Consider the following 18392-nt stretch of genomic DNA (forward strand, 5'->3'; position numbering starts at 1 on the left):
TTAACTGAATGTAAGGAGGAATATTAAAAGTTAAATTGAACAGAAATTATTCCGTATATGAAAGCTTGCCCCCTCCTTAATACCTTACTCTTTATTCTAAAGTTTAACTGTTTGTCCCAATTCTCAAAGAACGGTTACTGAAACACAGGGGCTGTTTAATTAGAATAGGAAGCTTTTTTAAAAGTGCTAACAGTCTTAGCGTAAAGAGCAAGATTAAGGAGGAGGAAACCACTCATATACAGGATAATTTCTGTTCGTTTTGAATTTTAATGTTGCTTATTTGCTTTGTTGTTTTGAGTTTTGATATAGCCATTTGTTCTAAAAATAGAGTTTAACTTTCAACTATGCTGCATTAAATGTATATCTTAAAATTTTGATCGGATATTCTTAGGAAGAAAATGGACATTGGAGAGGACCAGGTGCCCTCCAATCTGTTTGGTAACTAGAATAGGGTTCTCGAACTTTTGTTTTCCGTTCGAAAGAGCTCCTTTCTTATCTTATAGGACCACTGGGTCGTTACGATCAACCCTAAAAAAAAAAAAACGACAAAAAATAAACAAAACAAAAATGTTTGATTTACTTTTATTTGAAAAACTTCTTTTGTTGATTTTTTATTAATCAAAGAGTTCGTGGTAACAAACTGTAAGTAAGGAGCGACCCGGCTCAATAGCAACCAAAAAATTTTGATGCCAATAGTTACATCAAAAGAATTACATTTCTACGCTAATTTCATATACACAAGTTTCATCAAGTTTAGTCTTAGGCTACTCATCAAAAGTTACAAGCCTGAGAAAATTTGCCTTATTTTAGAAAATAGGGGGAAACATCCCCTAAAAGTCCTAGAATCTTAACGAAAATCACACCGAAAGAAAATCTTAACGAAGATTCAGCGTATCAGAGAACCACACTGTAGAAGTTTCGAGCTCCTATCTACAAAAACGTGGAATTTTGTATTTTTTCCCAGAAGACAGATCACGGATGCGTGTTTATTCTTTTTTGTCTTTTTGTCACAGGATCAAAATTTTGAGATAGCCGTTTTGTTCAGCATAGTCGAAAAACCTAATAACTATGTCTTTGGGGACGATTTAATCCCCCACAGTACCCGGGGGAGGGGCTGCAAGTTACAAACTTTGACCATAGTAATGGTTATTGGGAAGCGTACGTTTTCAGGGGAACTTTTTCGCGTTAGGGGGTGTCGGAGGAGGGGGTTATGTGGGAGGATCCTTCCATGGAGGAATTTATCATGAGGGAAGGGGCGCAGGATTTTCTAGCATTATAAAAAAACAATGAGAAAATAAGTAAAAAAAAGTTTTTTCAACTAGAAGTAAGGAGCAGCATTAAAACTTAAAACGAGCAGAAATTATTACCTATACAAGGGGTTTCGTCTTCTCCTCAATACCTTTACGCTAAAGTGTTTAAGATTATTCATATGCTCTTCATGTCTTCAGCCTTCGGATTTAGAATTACGGACAGGGTGCTTTGTTTAAGAAAGCTTCTACCCGATTTTGACAGCCCAGTCCGTTTCAAAATACCCCTGCAATCCCTCTAGATACTGTGTTGATTTGCATAACCAATGTTTCTTTCCCTTTAAAAATGGGAGTTTGTGTTTGGGGCCAAAGTGAATAACTGAATTATACTCCTTGCTCTCATTTGAGCACTATGGGTGTCCACTCCGTCCACAAAGGCAAGCCCGAAAAGGTTAAAAAAAAAAGGTTGCAAAGTGTCATATTTCCTTACAATTGCAAAATTTGCGCTTTCTATGGACTTCTGGTCTTTAGCGGGGATACCATTCTACCCCCCCACCCACCTGCACGAATTGAAGCAGACCACTGAATTTAATTTTCCCAAAAAATATACAACTATATATAAAATAAGATCAAAATGTAATCAAACAGAAAATAATTGAAAAAGTCCAATAGGAAAAAAAAACGTAACAGCCTTTAGACCACGGTTTCCCAACCAACATCGACCCACAGAACCCTTGGGTTCAGCAGAAAACTCGTGAGAAAGAATGACCTACAAGGAGCTACGGCAAAACCACATGAGCTGTGATAAAAAATGTGCAAGATAGGCATATATTATCGAGAGGTTGATTGAAATAAATTATTTATTTATGGTGATCTTAGAGCGTAAAAAGGTCAGGCCTTGAAGAACTTCTTTAAGCAATCAAAACATTAACAAACTAGATGCTTAAATCTAAGAATAAGATTAAAAGCAGGAATATACTTTGTCTCCTCGTGGGTCTATGTAGCCCCTAGTTTTCATCTATTGATCTCACTATTGAAACCAATAGGTATTAATGCTTCAGCATACAACCCATAAAACGATTTTACAAAAACAAAACAAATTAGTTTCAGGGGAACTCCAGTACCTGTGAACCATAGGCCTTGAGTCTTATAAACGTTTTCCGTTTTAACTAATTCATTGAGAGTCATTTGGGTAAGACAACTTGAATATTAATGATGCAAAATCAAAATCGCATGGGTAATGAAGTCCCCAGAAAATTCATAACTATCCATCACCCAGGACGTATCTGTGATTTTTTTTTCGGGGGAGGGGGTGAGGAAGGGTATAAAAATTAAAAAACTCATCAAAAGTTTGTGTATACACATTTTGTTACGTTCTCACGAGTCAGATATTGGGGGGAAGAGGTTAAAACCCATTAAGCCCTCTCCGATATACGGCATTGACATCACCCATAACTTATTGAATCTCGACAGCACAAACAACTGGCTGGCAATGAAAAAAATTTACAATTCAAAATAAAATATAAAGACTGTTTCGATATTTTCGCCAAACCCCCTCCCTAGATACGACCTTAAGTAGTATACAAACCTAGCAAATGAAAATATTTTCTAATAAATAAAATATATACGCAGGAATCCAGGGGCTAATGTTTCCCCTCCTCCAAAAAGGACTTTCGCGTCATAAAAGTGTCCTAAATAGTCTACTACAGAGAACTAAGAAATGCAAAGAAATCCTGAACAAGAGAAATGTGAAAATTGCAAGCTTGTCAGTTTGATACGGCTATTTGCCAAACGATTGCGATTTTTGTGACTCTTTCTTTTTTTGCTCGACAACTTTATATGAACATGAATGGAGATTGAAAACATACAAAAGTAAGAAAATGTTAGCATGACATACGAATGTAAGCAAAGAGAAAAATAGAGATGTTGGTGTTAGAAAGTATAACTTAATTCCACTGGCTTATTTTTTTCGATGTGTTTTCACAAGCATACAACATTATTTCTTAAGCGCATGTAAAAGTGGAAGCTAAATTAAGCTAACTTTTTTTTGCCATTTGCCCGTCGGTGCTATTGTAAATTTTAAGCTTGTAAGAAGAACGAAAAGCTTTTGAGTCAGAACATTTTCTACAAGTAAATTCTCCACTTCTGTGTGGTATAAGTGTGGAAACTAAGCTTTCAGATATGGAGATAGATATCTAAAATGGATATAGGTCTCTATGTAATCATGGGCACACGCATGCATACAATGATGTCAGTTCAGGTAGGCGGAAAGGGCATGTACCCCTAGATTTTTTGCTCCCACCCCTAAATCTTAAGATTTCATTTTGGAGAATTTTATTGAAAAAATACTTTATTTTTTATCTTTATTGAAAAATTGAATAAAACCACAAGTTTTCCTGGTCCTAGGTTTTTACAAATACAATTTTTCCCACTAAATTTTCGTGAATTGACGCCACTGCACGTAAAGGAGAAATCAATTTTTTAATCAATTTAATCAATTTTTTTTAATCAACTGCCTCCGCTCCTTCTCCCTCTAGAGGGCCCTGACCTTTGGTGACCTTTAAAAATATGTGTGTTATAAAAGTGAAACCTTGCAAAATATATATTCTGCTTAACTGAAGTACAACTAAATTGTTTTTAGCTTCATAGCTTAACTCAATTCCGTTTTATAAGGTTTCAAAGATATGCAAATACATTTCCTAAATTTTGAAAAAAAAACATTGATATGGCTCAAAATTCTGCTCAAATAACAGGAATTGCATTTTCAGAACTAAACGCAGAGAAAAAGCGACTAGTAACTGAAAATTAAGGCAAAACATTGTTTTGTCAAAATTTCAATAGGTATAAACCTGTCACGTAGGCACATTTCAGGGCCCTCTAGAGGGAGAAGGAGTGGAGGTGGGTACTTCAAAATACCTTCCCAGGACATACTTTAGCCTGTAGATGCATCCCTGAAAATTTCATTTTCCTAACCAAAACCCTTTCTGAGATAGCAAGAAGTCAATTAACTAGAATTTTACCAAAAATTTGTAGCAAAACGAGGTACTAATCTCTGATACCCAATCAAACAGTTCGTGGTAACGAACTGTAGTAAGGAGCGATCCGGCTCAATAGTAACCAAAACTCTAAAAAATTGAATTTTGATATCAATAGCTACATCAAAAGAATCGCATTTTAATGCTGATTTTAAATATATAAGTTTCATCAAGTTTAGTCTTACCCATCAAAAGTTACAAGCCTGGGAAAATTTGCCTTATTTAGGAAAATAGGGGGAAACACCCCCTAAAAGTCGTAGGATCTTAACGAAAATGACACCATCAGATTCAGCGTATCAGAGAACCTTACTGTAGAAGTTTCAAGCTCCTATCTACAAAAATGTGGAATTTTGCATTTTTTGCCAGAAGACAAATCACGGGTGCGTGTTTATTTGTTTGTTTTTTTTTTGTTTTTTTTCCCCAGGGGTCATCGTATCGACCAAGTGGTCCTAGAATGTCGCAAGAGGGCTCATTCTAACGGAAATGAAAAGTTCTAGTGCCCTTTTTAAGTGACCAAAAAAATTGGAGGGCATCTAGGCCCCCTCCCACGCTCATTTCTTTCCCAAAGTCAACGGATCAAAATTTTGAGATAGCCATTTTGTTCAACATAGTCGAAAATCATAATAACTATGTATTTGGCGGTGACTTACTTCCCCACAGTTCCTGGGGGAGGGGCTGCAAGTTACAAACTTCAACCAGTTTTTACATATAATAATGGTTATTGGGAAGTGTACAGACGTTTTCAGGGGGATTTTTTGGTTTTGGGGGTAGGGTTGAGGGAGGGAGCTATGTGGGAGGATCTTTCCTTGGAGAAATATGCCATGGGGGAAAAAATTCAATGAAAAGGGCGCAGGACGAATCTGGTCACGTTAGAAAAAACGTCAAATTCAGAGCTTAATATACAATGCTGGGTGTTCGGAGCCTCTCTATTATGGAGTATAATTTGAAAATAACACAACTATACGAGCGATAAAACATATATACCACAACCATAACTCAACTAACGAAAGAACTGCTAAGAGATAACACAACTATAAAGCGAAAACAGGTGAAAACTAACGGGAAAATAAACGAACTAAGAGGTGGAAGGGGCCCAGAGAAAAAATATAATCATTTTTCAATTTTGAGCCTAACTTCCGCAAAGGAGTAATAATGTCAGAAGCCCCGAAATACCGAATTATTTTCTGTTCAAACAGTTCGTGGTAAAGAACTGTAGTAAGGGGCGACCCGGCTCAATAGTAAATGGAACTCTAAAAAACGGAATTTTGATGCTAAAAGATAAATCAAAAGAATCGAATTTTCACGCTGATTCTAAATATATAAGTTCCAATTAATTTAGTCTTTGTCATCAAAAGTTACGAGCCTGACAAAATTTGCCCTATATTGGAAAAAAGGGGGAAACATCCCCTAAAAGTCATAGAATCTTAACGAAAATCACACTATCGCATTCGGCATATCAGAGAACTCTATAGCAAAAATTTCAAGCTCCTATCTAAAAAAATGTGGAATTTCATATTTTTTGCCAGAAGACAAATCACGGGTGCGTGTTTATTTGTTTGTTTGTTGTTGTTTTTTTCTTTTCCCTAGGGGTCATCGTATCGACCAGGTGGTCTTAGAGTGTCGCAAGAGGGCTCATTCTTACGGAAATGAAAAATTCTAGTGCCCTTTTAAGTGATAAAAAAATTGGAGGGCAAATAGGCCTCCTCCCACGCTAATTTTTTCCAAAAGTCAACAGATTAAAATTTTAATGTCTTTGGGAATGACTTACTCCCCCACAATTCCTGGGGGAGGGGCTGCAAGTTACAAACTTTGACCAGTGTTTACATATAGTAATGGTTATTGGGAAGTGTACAGACGTTTTAGCCAAAAAAAAATTAATATACTAATTTCATTTCAATAATTTATGTGCGGAGAGCCAAAATCAAACATGCATTAATTCAAAAACGTTCAGAAATTAAATAAAAAGAACTAGTTTTTTTAACTGAAAGTAAGGAGCGACATTAAAACTTAAAACGAACAGAAACTACTCCGTATATGAAATCGGTTGTCCCCTCCGCAGTCCCTGGCTCTTTACGCTAAAGTTTGACTCTTTGCCACAATTCTACTTTTTAAAACAATTAAAAACTTTAGCGTAAAGAGCGAGGGACTGCGGAGGGGACAACCCATTTCATATACGGAGTAGTTTCTGTTCGTTTTAAGTTTTAATGTCGCTCCTTACTTTCAGTTAAAAAAACTAGTTTTTTTTATTTAATTTTACACTCAAGAAGTTAGGTTAATCCTAATGAAATACACCTAAGTATAGTGAAAATAAAATAATTTAGTAATGAAATTATGAAACTACAACAGAGAACTATGGAAATCAAGCCGCCCAAAACGCATTATATTAAATGCTTTCTAACCTAGCCAAAATACCAACTAAAATAGTTAATTAAAATATACCTACAATGCAGGGTACATATACTCTCACGCTAGGCTGAAAGAAACTACAGAAAGAAACCAGTTCTTCCAGACCAAGAACTTGAGTTTGGTGAGTATCAGACATACGTACCCGAAAGGATACATATTTTAGAGGAAAACGTAATATCTCAGGAGAGTTGAGATGCATAGCCCCTCTCTCTGCGCAGGTGCTTACAAGAAGGCAAACAGTACGGTTTTTTTTTTTTGTTTTTTTTTTATTCATGTACATAGCATCCTCCTGTTGATCCAAAGAAGTATACATATAAATTAGCTCAATATATTCAACAATCCATCAATTTAGGCGAATGCTTCTGGAAAAAGGCGAAGTTACTTCTTGCTCACTTTGGGCATTGGAATGATCTTTTAAGCTTAGAAATAATTTGTGCAGACCCTGTTGTAAAAAAAATAACATATGCAGCTGCTTTGGCGTACAGCTCACATATTATGTACTGACTTGGTACACGAAAGAGAGAGGAGACATACAAGGTCAAACTAGGTATGTGGCACACAAATACTCGAGCAGGGTCCACCTAGAGCATTCAATAGGCCTACACTAAAACATAAACAACATCCAAACTTAAACCAAACTGATTAAATAGTTATCACTTTATCACTACCAAATCTTAAGACATTTACCTGTAGAAAACAGGTTTTGAGTGATTAAACATAAACTGTGATGGCTCTGTCGTAGCGATTCACTGCGCCTACTAAATCACGGAGATCACGAAACAAGATATTTATTTTAATGTATATTCTTGTTCAAAATGCAGCGGCACCTGCCACCGTTTTCAACGGAATCAAGTAGGTGAACCACAAGGTGAGATTATCCAGAGCCCTCTTTCGCCAGGAATGTGTTTTGGATTCGGACAGAGGTGCTTGAAGAAGGCTGAAGCAAGGACTTTGATAATATTTGATGCCCCTCCAGATAGATACATTACAAAATTCTGATAACTAATTTAAAATTCTAAAATATTTAGTTATATCATTCCTAAAAGCTAATCACTTTAATTTACCTCCAACCCAATCTTGGCTAAATATTTGATCATTAGTGGGTAGGTGGTCACAACCCATAAAGGGTGAAATATTTGGCCGAAATTGCATATTCTCCGTGAATTTTCCCGTTGCTTGCTTGCTGCTTAATTAATTAGAAGAAAAGAGTCGCGTATAAAAAATTCATTGCGCATATACACTTAATAATCGATTGCACATTTAATTCTTAGGAGAAGGGAGGAGGAGGTAAAGTAAAGTAATGGACTTTTAGGAATGATATAAGTATTTTAATTATTTTTAAATTGGTTTACAATAAACAACAAAGAGAGATAAAACTCTACAAAAAAAAGAACTTTCATAAATTAGTTTACATAATTTATGGTGTTTCCTTCTGGAGGGACCAACCATTAAATCTATAGCAGTACTTGGAAATATCTTCTTAGATCCAAAGTCACGCTGCAAAACTATTCCTGAAATTTCGGCATATTTACCAATTAACTTACTAATGGGATAGCTAAGAAATACACATACCTTTAGAATTATAATTTCATCCTGATTCCAAATATACCAATTGCGTTGGAAGTGAACTTTCCACCACCCCGAATGTGCAATTATATACCCTTAGTCATATATATGTACTAAATTCTCCGCAAGTCACTTTTCTTCATATTGATTTAACGGTTTGTCAAAGTTTTAGAAAATTCGTTGCATAGTTGAAATTCAGGGTTGCCTACATAGTTGCACATTAAGGGGCTGATGGTAAAGTTCACTTCCGACGCAAACGAATTTCATATTTAGATTTGGAATGAAATTCCGATTCTAAAAGTACGTGTATGTCTTAGCTATCTCATTAGTGAGTTATTAAAAAAGTTGGTAAATTTGTAGCAAACCATATAACTGGCTTTCGTATAAAGTGAATATACCACTCGATGCCTTTTTTTATGATCTTTACGAATGTAATAATCGCTTCTACCTTAAATTCAGATTTAAGCCCTTTTTTAGCTCTTAAAAATGACGATTTTTTTTTTAAATTACTCTATTCACAGGTGGGACACAGGGACACAACTACAATGGCGCGTAACTAATATGGCGCGTAACGACTTACGCGCGCGAGGGGGCCTGGGGTGGCGCGAAGCGCCACCCCAACAGCTAGTTATTTATAATAAGGTTAGTTTAGGTTAGGTCAAGTTAAAAAGTGCTCAAATCTGAATTTAAGGTAGAAACGATTGTTATATTAGCAAAGAGCATAAAAAATGGCATCGAGTGGTATATTCACTTTCTACGAAAGTCAGTTATATGGTTTGCTATAAATTTACAAAAAAGTTTACCTCATTTAGCCCAATCAAACAGTTCGTGGTAACGAACTGTAGTAAGGAGCGACCCGGCTCAATAGTAACCAAAACTCTAAAAAATGGAATTTTGATACCAATAGCTACATCAAAAGAATCGCATTTTAATGCTGGTTTTAAATATATAAGTTTCATCAAGTTTAGTCTTACCCATCAAAAGTTACGAGCCTAAGAAAATTTGCATTATTTTAGAAAATAGGGGGAAACAACCCCTAAAAGTCATAGAATCTTAACGAAAATCACACCATCAGATTCAGCGTATCAGAGAACCCTACTGTAGAAGTTTCGAGCTCCTATCTACAAAAATGTGGAATTTTCATTTTTTGCCAGAAGGCAGATCACGGATGCGTGTTTTTTTTTTTTTTTTTTTTTTTTTTTTTTTTTTTTTTTTTTTTTTTTTTTTTTTTTTTTCTAGAGGTGATCGTATCGACCCATTTGTCCTAGAATGTTGCAAGAGGGCTCATTCTAACGGAAATGAAAAGTTCTAGTGCCCTTTTTAAGTGACCAAAAAAATTGGAGGGCACCTAGGCCCCCTCCCACGCTAATTATTTTCCCAAAGTCAACGGATCAAAATTCTGAGATAGCCATTTTATTCAGCGTAGTAGAAAAACTTTATAACTATGTCTTTGGGGACGACTTACTCCCCCACAGTCCCCGTGGGAGGGGCAACAAGTTACAAACTTTGACCTGTGCTTACATATAGTAATGGTTATTGGGAAGTATACAGGCGATTTCAGGAGGATTTTTTGGCTTGGGGGAGGGGTTGAGAAGAGGGGGATACGCTGGGGGAACTTTCCATCGAGAATTTGTCATGGGAGAAGAAAATTTCCATGAAGGGAGAGCAGGATTTACTAGCATCATTTAAAAAAAAACAATTAAAAAATAAATGTGAAAAAGCTTTTTCAGCTGGAAGTAAAGAACAGCAATAAAACTTAAAACAAACAGAAATTATTACCCATATGAGGGGCTCACCTCCTTCTAATACCTCGCTCTTTACGCTAAAGTATTTTTAGTAATTTCAACTATTTATTCTACGGCTTTTGTGATTCAGGGGTCATTCTTAATGAATTGGGATAAAATTTAAGCTTTAGTGTAAAGAGCGAATTACTGACGATGGGGCGAATCCCCTCATATATGTAATAAATTAAAAGTTAAAAAATTAAAAGTTCTAGTTGCCTTTTTAATTAACCAAAAAATCGGAGTGCAACTAGGCTTCGTCCCCCGCTCTTTTTTTCTCAAAATCATTCGATCAAAATTATGAGAAAGCCATTTAGCAAAAAAAAAAAAAATATGCAAATTTCGTTTTGATTATTCCTCTGCGGAGAGCCAAAATCAAAACATGCATTGATTCAAAAACGTTCAGAAATTAAATAAAAAAAACAAGTTTTTTTAACTGAAAGTAAGGAGCGACATTAAAACTTAAAACGCACAGAAATTACTTCGTATATGAAAGAGGCTGCTTCCTCATCAACGCCCCGCTCTTTACGCTAAAGTTTTTTACTGTTTTAAAAAGAAGAATTGAGAGAAAGAGTCAAACTTTAGCGTAAAGAGCGGGGCGTTGATGAGGAAGCAGCCTCTTTCATATACGAAGTAATAACTTCCTTAACACGAAATAAGTTTCTTGGTCTAGCCTTAACTAACAATCAAAAACAAGAGGGGGAAACCCCTTCGTCCGTCTCCTCGATGGACTGTCTAATTTGACCTTACCAGTTAAACAAAATAATAATATTACCTAAAACTTTGTTTTCTTGTTACTGAAAGAATAATATAGTTTACCTTCAAGCGCCAAGATAATCCTTTAGTGAACACAAGGAAATAAACAACAATACTAAATAGACAATACAAGTGCATACACGGCACGCCTTTATTCTGCTTGCATAAACACCTGTCTAAAATCGGACGGAATTGTTAACCAATTGATGCGTGCTCGAAATCAATAATTTACCTTTTGGCTATCCTTATAATGAAGTGAAATTAAAAGCCGATCCCTTGGAAGTAGGAAACCACCCCCTAGCTGATCAAACACTGACTGGATTTCTTTCCAGTTTTCCAGTAGTTGAGAGGAGAGACAAGTTCTGTAACTTTGCGCAGACGCAAACTTTTAAATTTTGAGCAAGGGGGATTCAAGAACGTCTCTTTAAAATTTAGAACAATAAATTAAAGAGGAAATTGGCTCGTAAGTTTGATTACTGATGTGCGTCATTCAAGGAAGCATTATACATAAGAGGGGCAAACTTTTGAATGGCCCCTAATTTTCTTTAGAGACCTTGGATTTTCTGCATTATATTTGAAAGAGACTCAATTGCTTTCATGGATCAAAGGATCCTTTGCTTTCTTCCCATTTTCAAATTGATAATAAGCTTATAGTTTTAAAATATTCAGCAACTAATTCTTTCTCATATTTTTTTCTTCTTTTTCTTATTTTTTTCTTATTATTTTTCTTTTTTCTTCTTTTTTTTAGTATAGGCTACTTACCTATTGGCTTATGTCCTACTAAGGATACAGTTAGTAGTGGTATTAGGCCTCATATTTTGGAGGGGGGCAAGCTATACAAAATTGTAATTCAAACAATTTTTTAGTCAATCAAGTACCTTAATTGGAGCGTAAAAACACAAAATGAAAGGAAGCTAATGTCAAATATCGGAAAAATAAGGGGGTAGCCTAGACCCGCCACAGGATGCAGCCAGGGCGAGTGGTTGATAACCATTGGCAGATCGAAGGCCATGATCCTTCTTGATTGGAGGTGACAAAATTTCAATATTTTACACCTACACTTTCTAGAATATTGTCTCACATTTTGATACATTAAAACATAGATAAAAATGAATAAAATAGACAAAAAAAAAAAAGAAAAAATAAAAGATTAAAAAATTGAACGAGGCTGATTTTTATCCAGTAGATATTTTTATCAGTTTGATTTTTATCAGTAGCCCTAGCGATTAAGCAAGAAATACCCCTCGTTCGGTTTTTAATTATTTTGATTGTTTCCCTTGTTTTCTCCGTTTATTTTTGTCGAACGTCATGTTTAGCTGGTGCGGTATCAGAACTTATTTATGTAAAAAAGTGCTTTAGGGGAATATGTCCCCCCATCTTGAATATACCAGATAAATACAAGAGGGAGTCAGGGGCAAGTTTAAGGTGATTAGATACCCTGGGAATAATAATAATAATACTACCAACTATTTATTGAAAGAGCCGTACAGACTCTGACCCATATTTTGCTAATTTGAGGTTTTATTTATGCTTTAATATGTGCCAATAACATTCTTCACATTTCCTATAAACAATTAAAATACCCATGTTTGCGAAATATATTGAAGAGCTTAGAATAAAGTTTGTGAACATAGATATCAAAAATCCTTTATCCTTCAGTTGTCTTAAAAAGAAGGGCACAGTTTGCAATACAAAACAACGAAGTGGCAGTAGTAATCTATATGTTAATATTTATTACTATATAATAGAGGCTTCATGGGAAGGGCGTAATTTGCTATGAGACGGGGGGGGGGAGCAGCTGCCCACGACCCCAGTTTGCCCTGCCCAAGCTGAAATTTTTCGTCTTCAAAGGTCTTGTCAAAATAAAAGTAGGCCTACATAATTCAAGCATCCACAGAAACAGACCAGCTTTTGCCTTTGCCTTTATGGTATTATATGGCTGGTTTTTCATTTTTTACTGCCATTTTCACTTGACTTCAGGGGTATAATTTTCTAAGGGACAGGGCAGATCTACCCTCCCTGGCCTTTGTTTAATCCTCACACCTGACCCCAGTCCCCCAAGATGAAATTTAGTTTCTTCAAAAATCTTGTCAAAACTAGGAATAGCCTGCATAGTTCAAGCATCGGCAGAAAATGGGTCAGTTTTCTCTAGTATAGCCTTACCTTTATGGTACTATATGGCTCATTTTTCTGTCTTCATTGCCATTTTCACTTAATTTCGGAAAATTGATTCCATCTTTGTCCCCCCACTAAGATTTTGACGAAATTACACCACTGCTTCACTTGGGAAATCAGTTCTGAATTTGCTCCCCCCCCCCAGGATTTCGATGGAATTAAGCCACTGCGTGGGACAGATTATGTTCTCTTGACGTTTTCTCGAAAATAAATTCTTCTGAAGACATACATCCTAGCGGGGTCACTAAAATCAGTCATTTGGTCAAATAACGAACTTTGGCTGAAATCATCACATTCTTGGGAAGCTGCAAAGCTAGGTGCAAAGCTAGGTTGCAGCAATAAAGAGTGAACAACAGCCCATAGTAATGGAAGTTATAAACATGTTAAAACTGGCTAGTGAAAAAAAAATTCATTTCAAAGTGATTAAGGAATGGTAACTATTTTTCGATTAATCTTAATAGTGAAAGTTTATTTCAAAAGAAATTTACAGCAATTTTGAATTGCCTGAAACCCCTCGAAATTACCCGACACCCCGTGATAAATGGCGTCGGATCGAGTTTTTAATATTCTACAGATATTGCAAAATCTCACAAGTGAGACTATTTAAGCTAGTTTTGCAGATACATCTTATACAATCAGCGAAGCGACATTTTTTTTTTTGATTTTGTTTTAAATTAAAATCCCTACTTGCGTATGGTTCTCTTGTCTTTTTTTATAATATCCAAGATTGGATTTACAGACCAGATTAGGTCCCAGACAGCTTTCAAAAAATCTAACATAAATTATATGGAATATGCTCTATTTTATACTAATTTATACTTATTTTATTCTATTTATACTAAAACCCTTATGAGTTCCCAAGGCTAGAACATACATTGCGCTTTACTGAAAAAATACAAATGAATGTACATTGTCAGTTTAATATACATATGCTGATATTTATCCCTTTAAATGTAAATAATATTTAGTTTATTTAACTTCTAGAAGCGAAAACATTTAATTATTTCACTAAAGTTCAAACTATGTTCTGGCCATGCGAAGGCATAGGGATTTTGAGCCCAATTCTGTTAATTTTTGTTTAATTTGGGTTTTAATCGGTTATCTATATATATAAAAATAAGTTGTGTGTGTGTTATGTCTGTTACACTATGTCTGTTACGCCAGACATATGACGTCTGAAAAATAAAGAAGAAAAAGAAAACAAACTAAAATGTAAAAACTGGGAATTGCATCAATATTTTGAAATATTTTGACAATAGATTAAAGTAATTCGAAAACCTTAAAACAGATACTTAAATCTTTGCGGTTTATTATAAATTGTTGAGCTTTAGCAAGCTTAGCACGTAAAAAGGAATTTTTAGTTTAGATCTTAAAATGACAGAAGAAGCAGCCGAGGAAGCTGCTCAAATAGTTAATTCAAAGAGAAATTTTAGTATAAATTCTACAATGGCAGAAGAAACAGCCGAGGAATCTGCTCAAAGGGTTAATGCCAAAAGGCTTGCGGCTAAAATCCAAAAGGCTTTGGGATTTTGACTTGGATAAGGTCATCAATGCCTACCAGATTTTAGTTAAAAAAAAAACAAAGGTTCGGCGATATGTATTTCATAGTGACACTGAAAAATAAAGAAGAAAAAGAAAACTGAAAAAAGAAAAAATGGTAAAAAACTAAAAAAAAACTAAAAAGAAAAAAACTAAAAAAAAAATAAAAAAATAAAAAAAGAAAAAACCTAAAAAGAAAAACGTTAACAAAATAAAAAAGGTAAAAAACTAAAAAGAAAAAAAAACTATAAAAAGCTAAAAAACTAAAAAAAAAAAAAACTAAAAAAAAACTGGGAATTGCACAAATATTTCAATATATTTTGACAATAGATTAAAGTAATTCGAAAACCTTAAAACAGATACCCAAAATTTTGAGGTTTATTATAAATTGTTGGAGCTTTAGCATGCTTGGCACGTAAAGATTTTTCCAAGTGTCAATCTTAGAATGAACATTGACAAATTGAAGAAAACAAATCAATAAAAAGAAGAAACTAAAAAAAAGAAAAACTAAAAAAGAAAAAAACTAAGAAAAGAAAAAACTAAAAAAGAAACTGTATCTATATATATATATATATATATATATATATATATATATATATATATATACTAGCTGTTGGGGTGGCGCTTCGCGCCACCCCAACACCTAGTTGGTGGGGGCGCTTCGCGCCTCCCCCAAGCCCCCCCGCGCGCGTAAGTCGTTACGCGCCATAATAGTTACGCGCCATTGTAGTTGTGTCCCTATGTCCCACCTGTGAATATAGATAGATATATATATATATATATGGTTTTAACTACGTAAAACTTGCGAATATACAACATTCTTTGCTGTCCCATTGTCTTTGCATATAAATAGATTGTCAGGCTTACCGACTCTTGAACATGCAACATATAATGGTCCATGGGAAAACAATCTGTATTCAGATCTATACCTCATGATTCTAATGATTGCCCTTGAGCTTTGTTGATGGTGATTGCTAATCGACCATTCCCTGTCCCGGTGTCCCGGTCGTCATTTACATCCCCCTGTTTCCTCCGGTGTCCCCGTTGTAGTTGTGTCCCTGTGTCCCGGTCGTCATTTATATTCCCTGTGTCCCGGTCGTCATTTGTATCCCGGTGTCCCGGTCTGTATATACATTCGTTTTTTAGTTTTGTTTTTCTCCTTTATTTTTTTCCTTTTTTTTTCTTTTTTAGCTTATTTAGATTTTTAGATTTTTTAGTTTTTTTATTAGTTTTTAGTTTTTTTTTTCTTTTTAGTTTTTTTGTCCCGGTCGTCATTTATATCCCCCTGTTTCCCCCGGTGTCCCCGTTGTAGTTGTGTCCCTGTGTCCCGGTCGTCATTTATATTCCCTGTGTCCCGGTCGTCATTTGTATCCCGGTGTACCGGTCTGTATATACATTCGTTTTTTAGTTTTGTTTTTCTCCTTTATTTTTTTCCTTTTTTTTTCTTTTTTAGTTTATTTAGATTTTTAGATTTTTTAGTTTTTTTATTAGTTTTTAGTTTTTTTTCTTTTTAGTTTTTTTGTAGTTTTTACCTTCTTTTTAGTTTTGTTAATTTTTTTTTTACTTATGTCCTGGTCGTCATTTATGCTCCCTATGTCCCGGTGCTTTGTTGATTGCTAATCGAACATTCCTTTTGTCCTGGTCGCTTTCTCTTTGAGTGTCGTCATTTATTTTTTTCTTTTTTAGTTCTTTTAGTTTTTACCTTTTTTAGTTTTTTTTTAGTTTTTTAGATGAAAATTTTTTTTAGTTTTTTCCTTTTTTTCTTTTTAGTTTTTATTGGTTTTTACCTTTATGTTAGCTTATTTTTCAGTTTTTTCCTTTTTTTTTAGTTTTTTTTTATTTTTTATTTTTTTTAGTTTTTTACCTTTTTTTAGTTTTTTTAGTTTTTTTAGTTTTTTTAGTTTTTTAGCTTTTTTACTTTTTTTATTAGTTTTTAGTTTTTTTGTAGTTTTTGCCTTTTTTTAGTTTTTTCAGTTTTATTTTAGTTTTTTATTGGTTTTTACCTTTATTTTAGCTTATTTTTCAGTTTTTTCCTTTTTTTTAGTTTTTTTTTAGTTTTTAGTTTTTTTAGTTTTTTACCTTTTTTTAGTTTTTTTAGTTTTTTTAGTTTTTTAGCTTTTTTATTTTTTTTATTAGTTTTTAGTTTTTTTTGTAGTTTTTGCCTTTTTTTTAGTTTTTTTAGTTTTTTAGCTTTTTTATTAGTTTTTAGTTTTTTTTGTAGTTTTTGCCTTTTTTTAGTTTGACAACTTATTTTTATATATATAGATAGTTTTTTTTTTTTACTTATGTCCTGGTCGTCATTTATACTCCCTGTGTCCCGGTGCTTTGTTGATTGCTAATCGAACATTCCTTTTGTCCTGGTCGCTTTCTCTTTGAGTGTCGTCATTTATTAGTTTTTTCCTTTTTTTCTTTTTAGTTTTTTATTGGTTTTTACCTTTATTTTAGCTTATTTTTCAGTTTTTTCCTTTTTTTTAGTTTTTTTTTATTTTTATTTTTTTTAGTTTTTTACCTTTTTTTAGTTTTTTTAGTTTTTTTAGTTTTTTAGCTTTTTTACTTTTTTTATTAGTTTTTAGTTTTTTTTTGTAGTTTTTGCCTTTTTTTAGTTTTTTCAGTTTTTTTTTTTAGTTTTTTATTGGTTTTTACCTTTATAGTTTTTTTTAGTTTTTTAGCTTTTTTATTTTTTTTATTAGTTTTTAGTTTTTTTTGTAGTTTTTGCCTTTTTTTAGTTTTTTCAGTTTTGACGTCACCAGATCCAGTTTTTCAGGTGACGTCACCTGACACATCTATCCACACATCCACAGACAGACAGACAACTTATTTTTATATATATAGATATATATATATATATATAAATAAGTTGTATATATGCATGTTTGTTTGTTTGTGGGTTCGCATTTGACGTCATCTATATATATCTATATATATAAAAATAAGTTGTCTGTCTGTGTGAAAGTCTGTCAGGTGACGTCATGTTTCTGTGTCGACTGACGTCATGAAGTTAGTTGTCGTCATTTTTGCTATGACGGTGACGTCATTAATGGTATTTAAGACATGCGTTCACGGAAAAATGTTTAATTATAAAATGACTGAAGAACCTACAATGGCAACAGCCGAGGAAGCTGCTGCCAAAAAACTTGCTGCTGATAGAGAAAGTAAGAAAAGAAAGCGTGTCGAGGAATCACAAGAACAGCAAGAAAACAGGCTTGCAGCTGATAGAGAAAGTAAGAAAAGAAAGCGTGCCGAGGAGTCACAAGAACAGCAAGAAAACAGGCTTGCGGCTAAAGAACGCAAAACCGCGCAGGATGAAAATCCACCTGGAAAGCGAGAATCAAAACATATCAAAACTGAAACTGATAGCGATGATGATTGGGTTTTGGGATTTTGACTTGGATAAGGTCATCAATGCCTACCAGATATAAGTTAAAAAACAAAGGTTCGGCGATATGTACTTCATAGTGACGCTGAAAAATAAAGAAGAAAAAAAAACTGAAAAAATGTAAAAAACTAAAAAAAAACTAAAAAGAAAAAAACACTCAAAGATAAATTACAGACCGGGACACAAATGACGACCATGAACGTCAAAGAAAAGTTACAGACTGGGACACCCGGACACAAATAACGACCGGGAATATAAATGACGACCGGGACGCAGGGACACATCTACAACGGGGACGCCGGGGGCACAGGCGGGATATATAATTGACGACTGAGACACAGGGATTGTTTGAATAGAAATTACAGACCGGGACACCGGGACACAAATGACGACCGGGACACTGGGACACAAGGAATATAAATGACGACCGGGACACTCAAAGAGAAAATACAAACTGGGACACCAGGACACAAATGACGACCGGGACACAGGGAATATAAATGCTATTTAT

General features: G+C 34.4%; 1 protein-coding gene across 2 annotated transcripts in view; it reads right to left on the minus strand.

Annotated features, from left to right (window-relative positions):
- LOC136032875 (cAMP-dependent protein kinase type II regulatory subunit-like) overlaps positions 1-11129 on the minus strand; it is a 137722-nt gene extending 126593 nt beyond the window's left edge. Inside the window, exon 1 of one of the 2 annotated variants that reach the window (XM_065713296.1) lies at positions 11024-11129. The gene's annotated coding sequence lies outside the window, so the exon portion shown is untranslated. Of the gene's footprint in view, positions 1-10854; positions 10999-11023 lie in introns of those variants that run through there. The other variant, XM_065713298.1, reaches the window with a different exon arrangement.
- Between the last annotated feature and the right edge of the window lie 7263 nt (positions 11130-18392).

The sequence above is a fragment of the Artemia franciscana genome, chromosome 11 (assembly GCF_032884065.1).
Source record: "Artemia franciscana chromosome 11, ASM3288406v1, whole genome shotgun sequence".
Lineage (NCBI taxonomy): Eukaryota > Metazoa > Arthropoda > Branchiopoda > Anostraca > Artemiidae > Artemia > Artemia franciscana.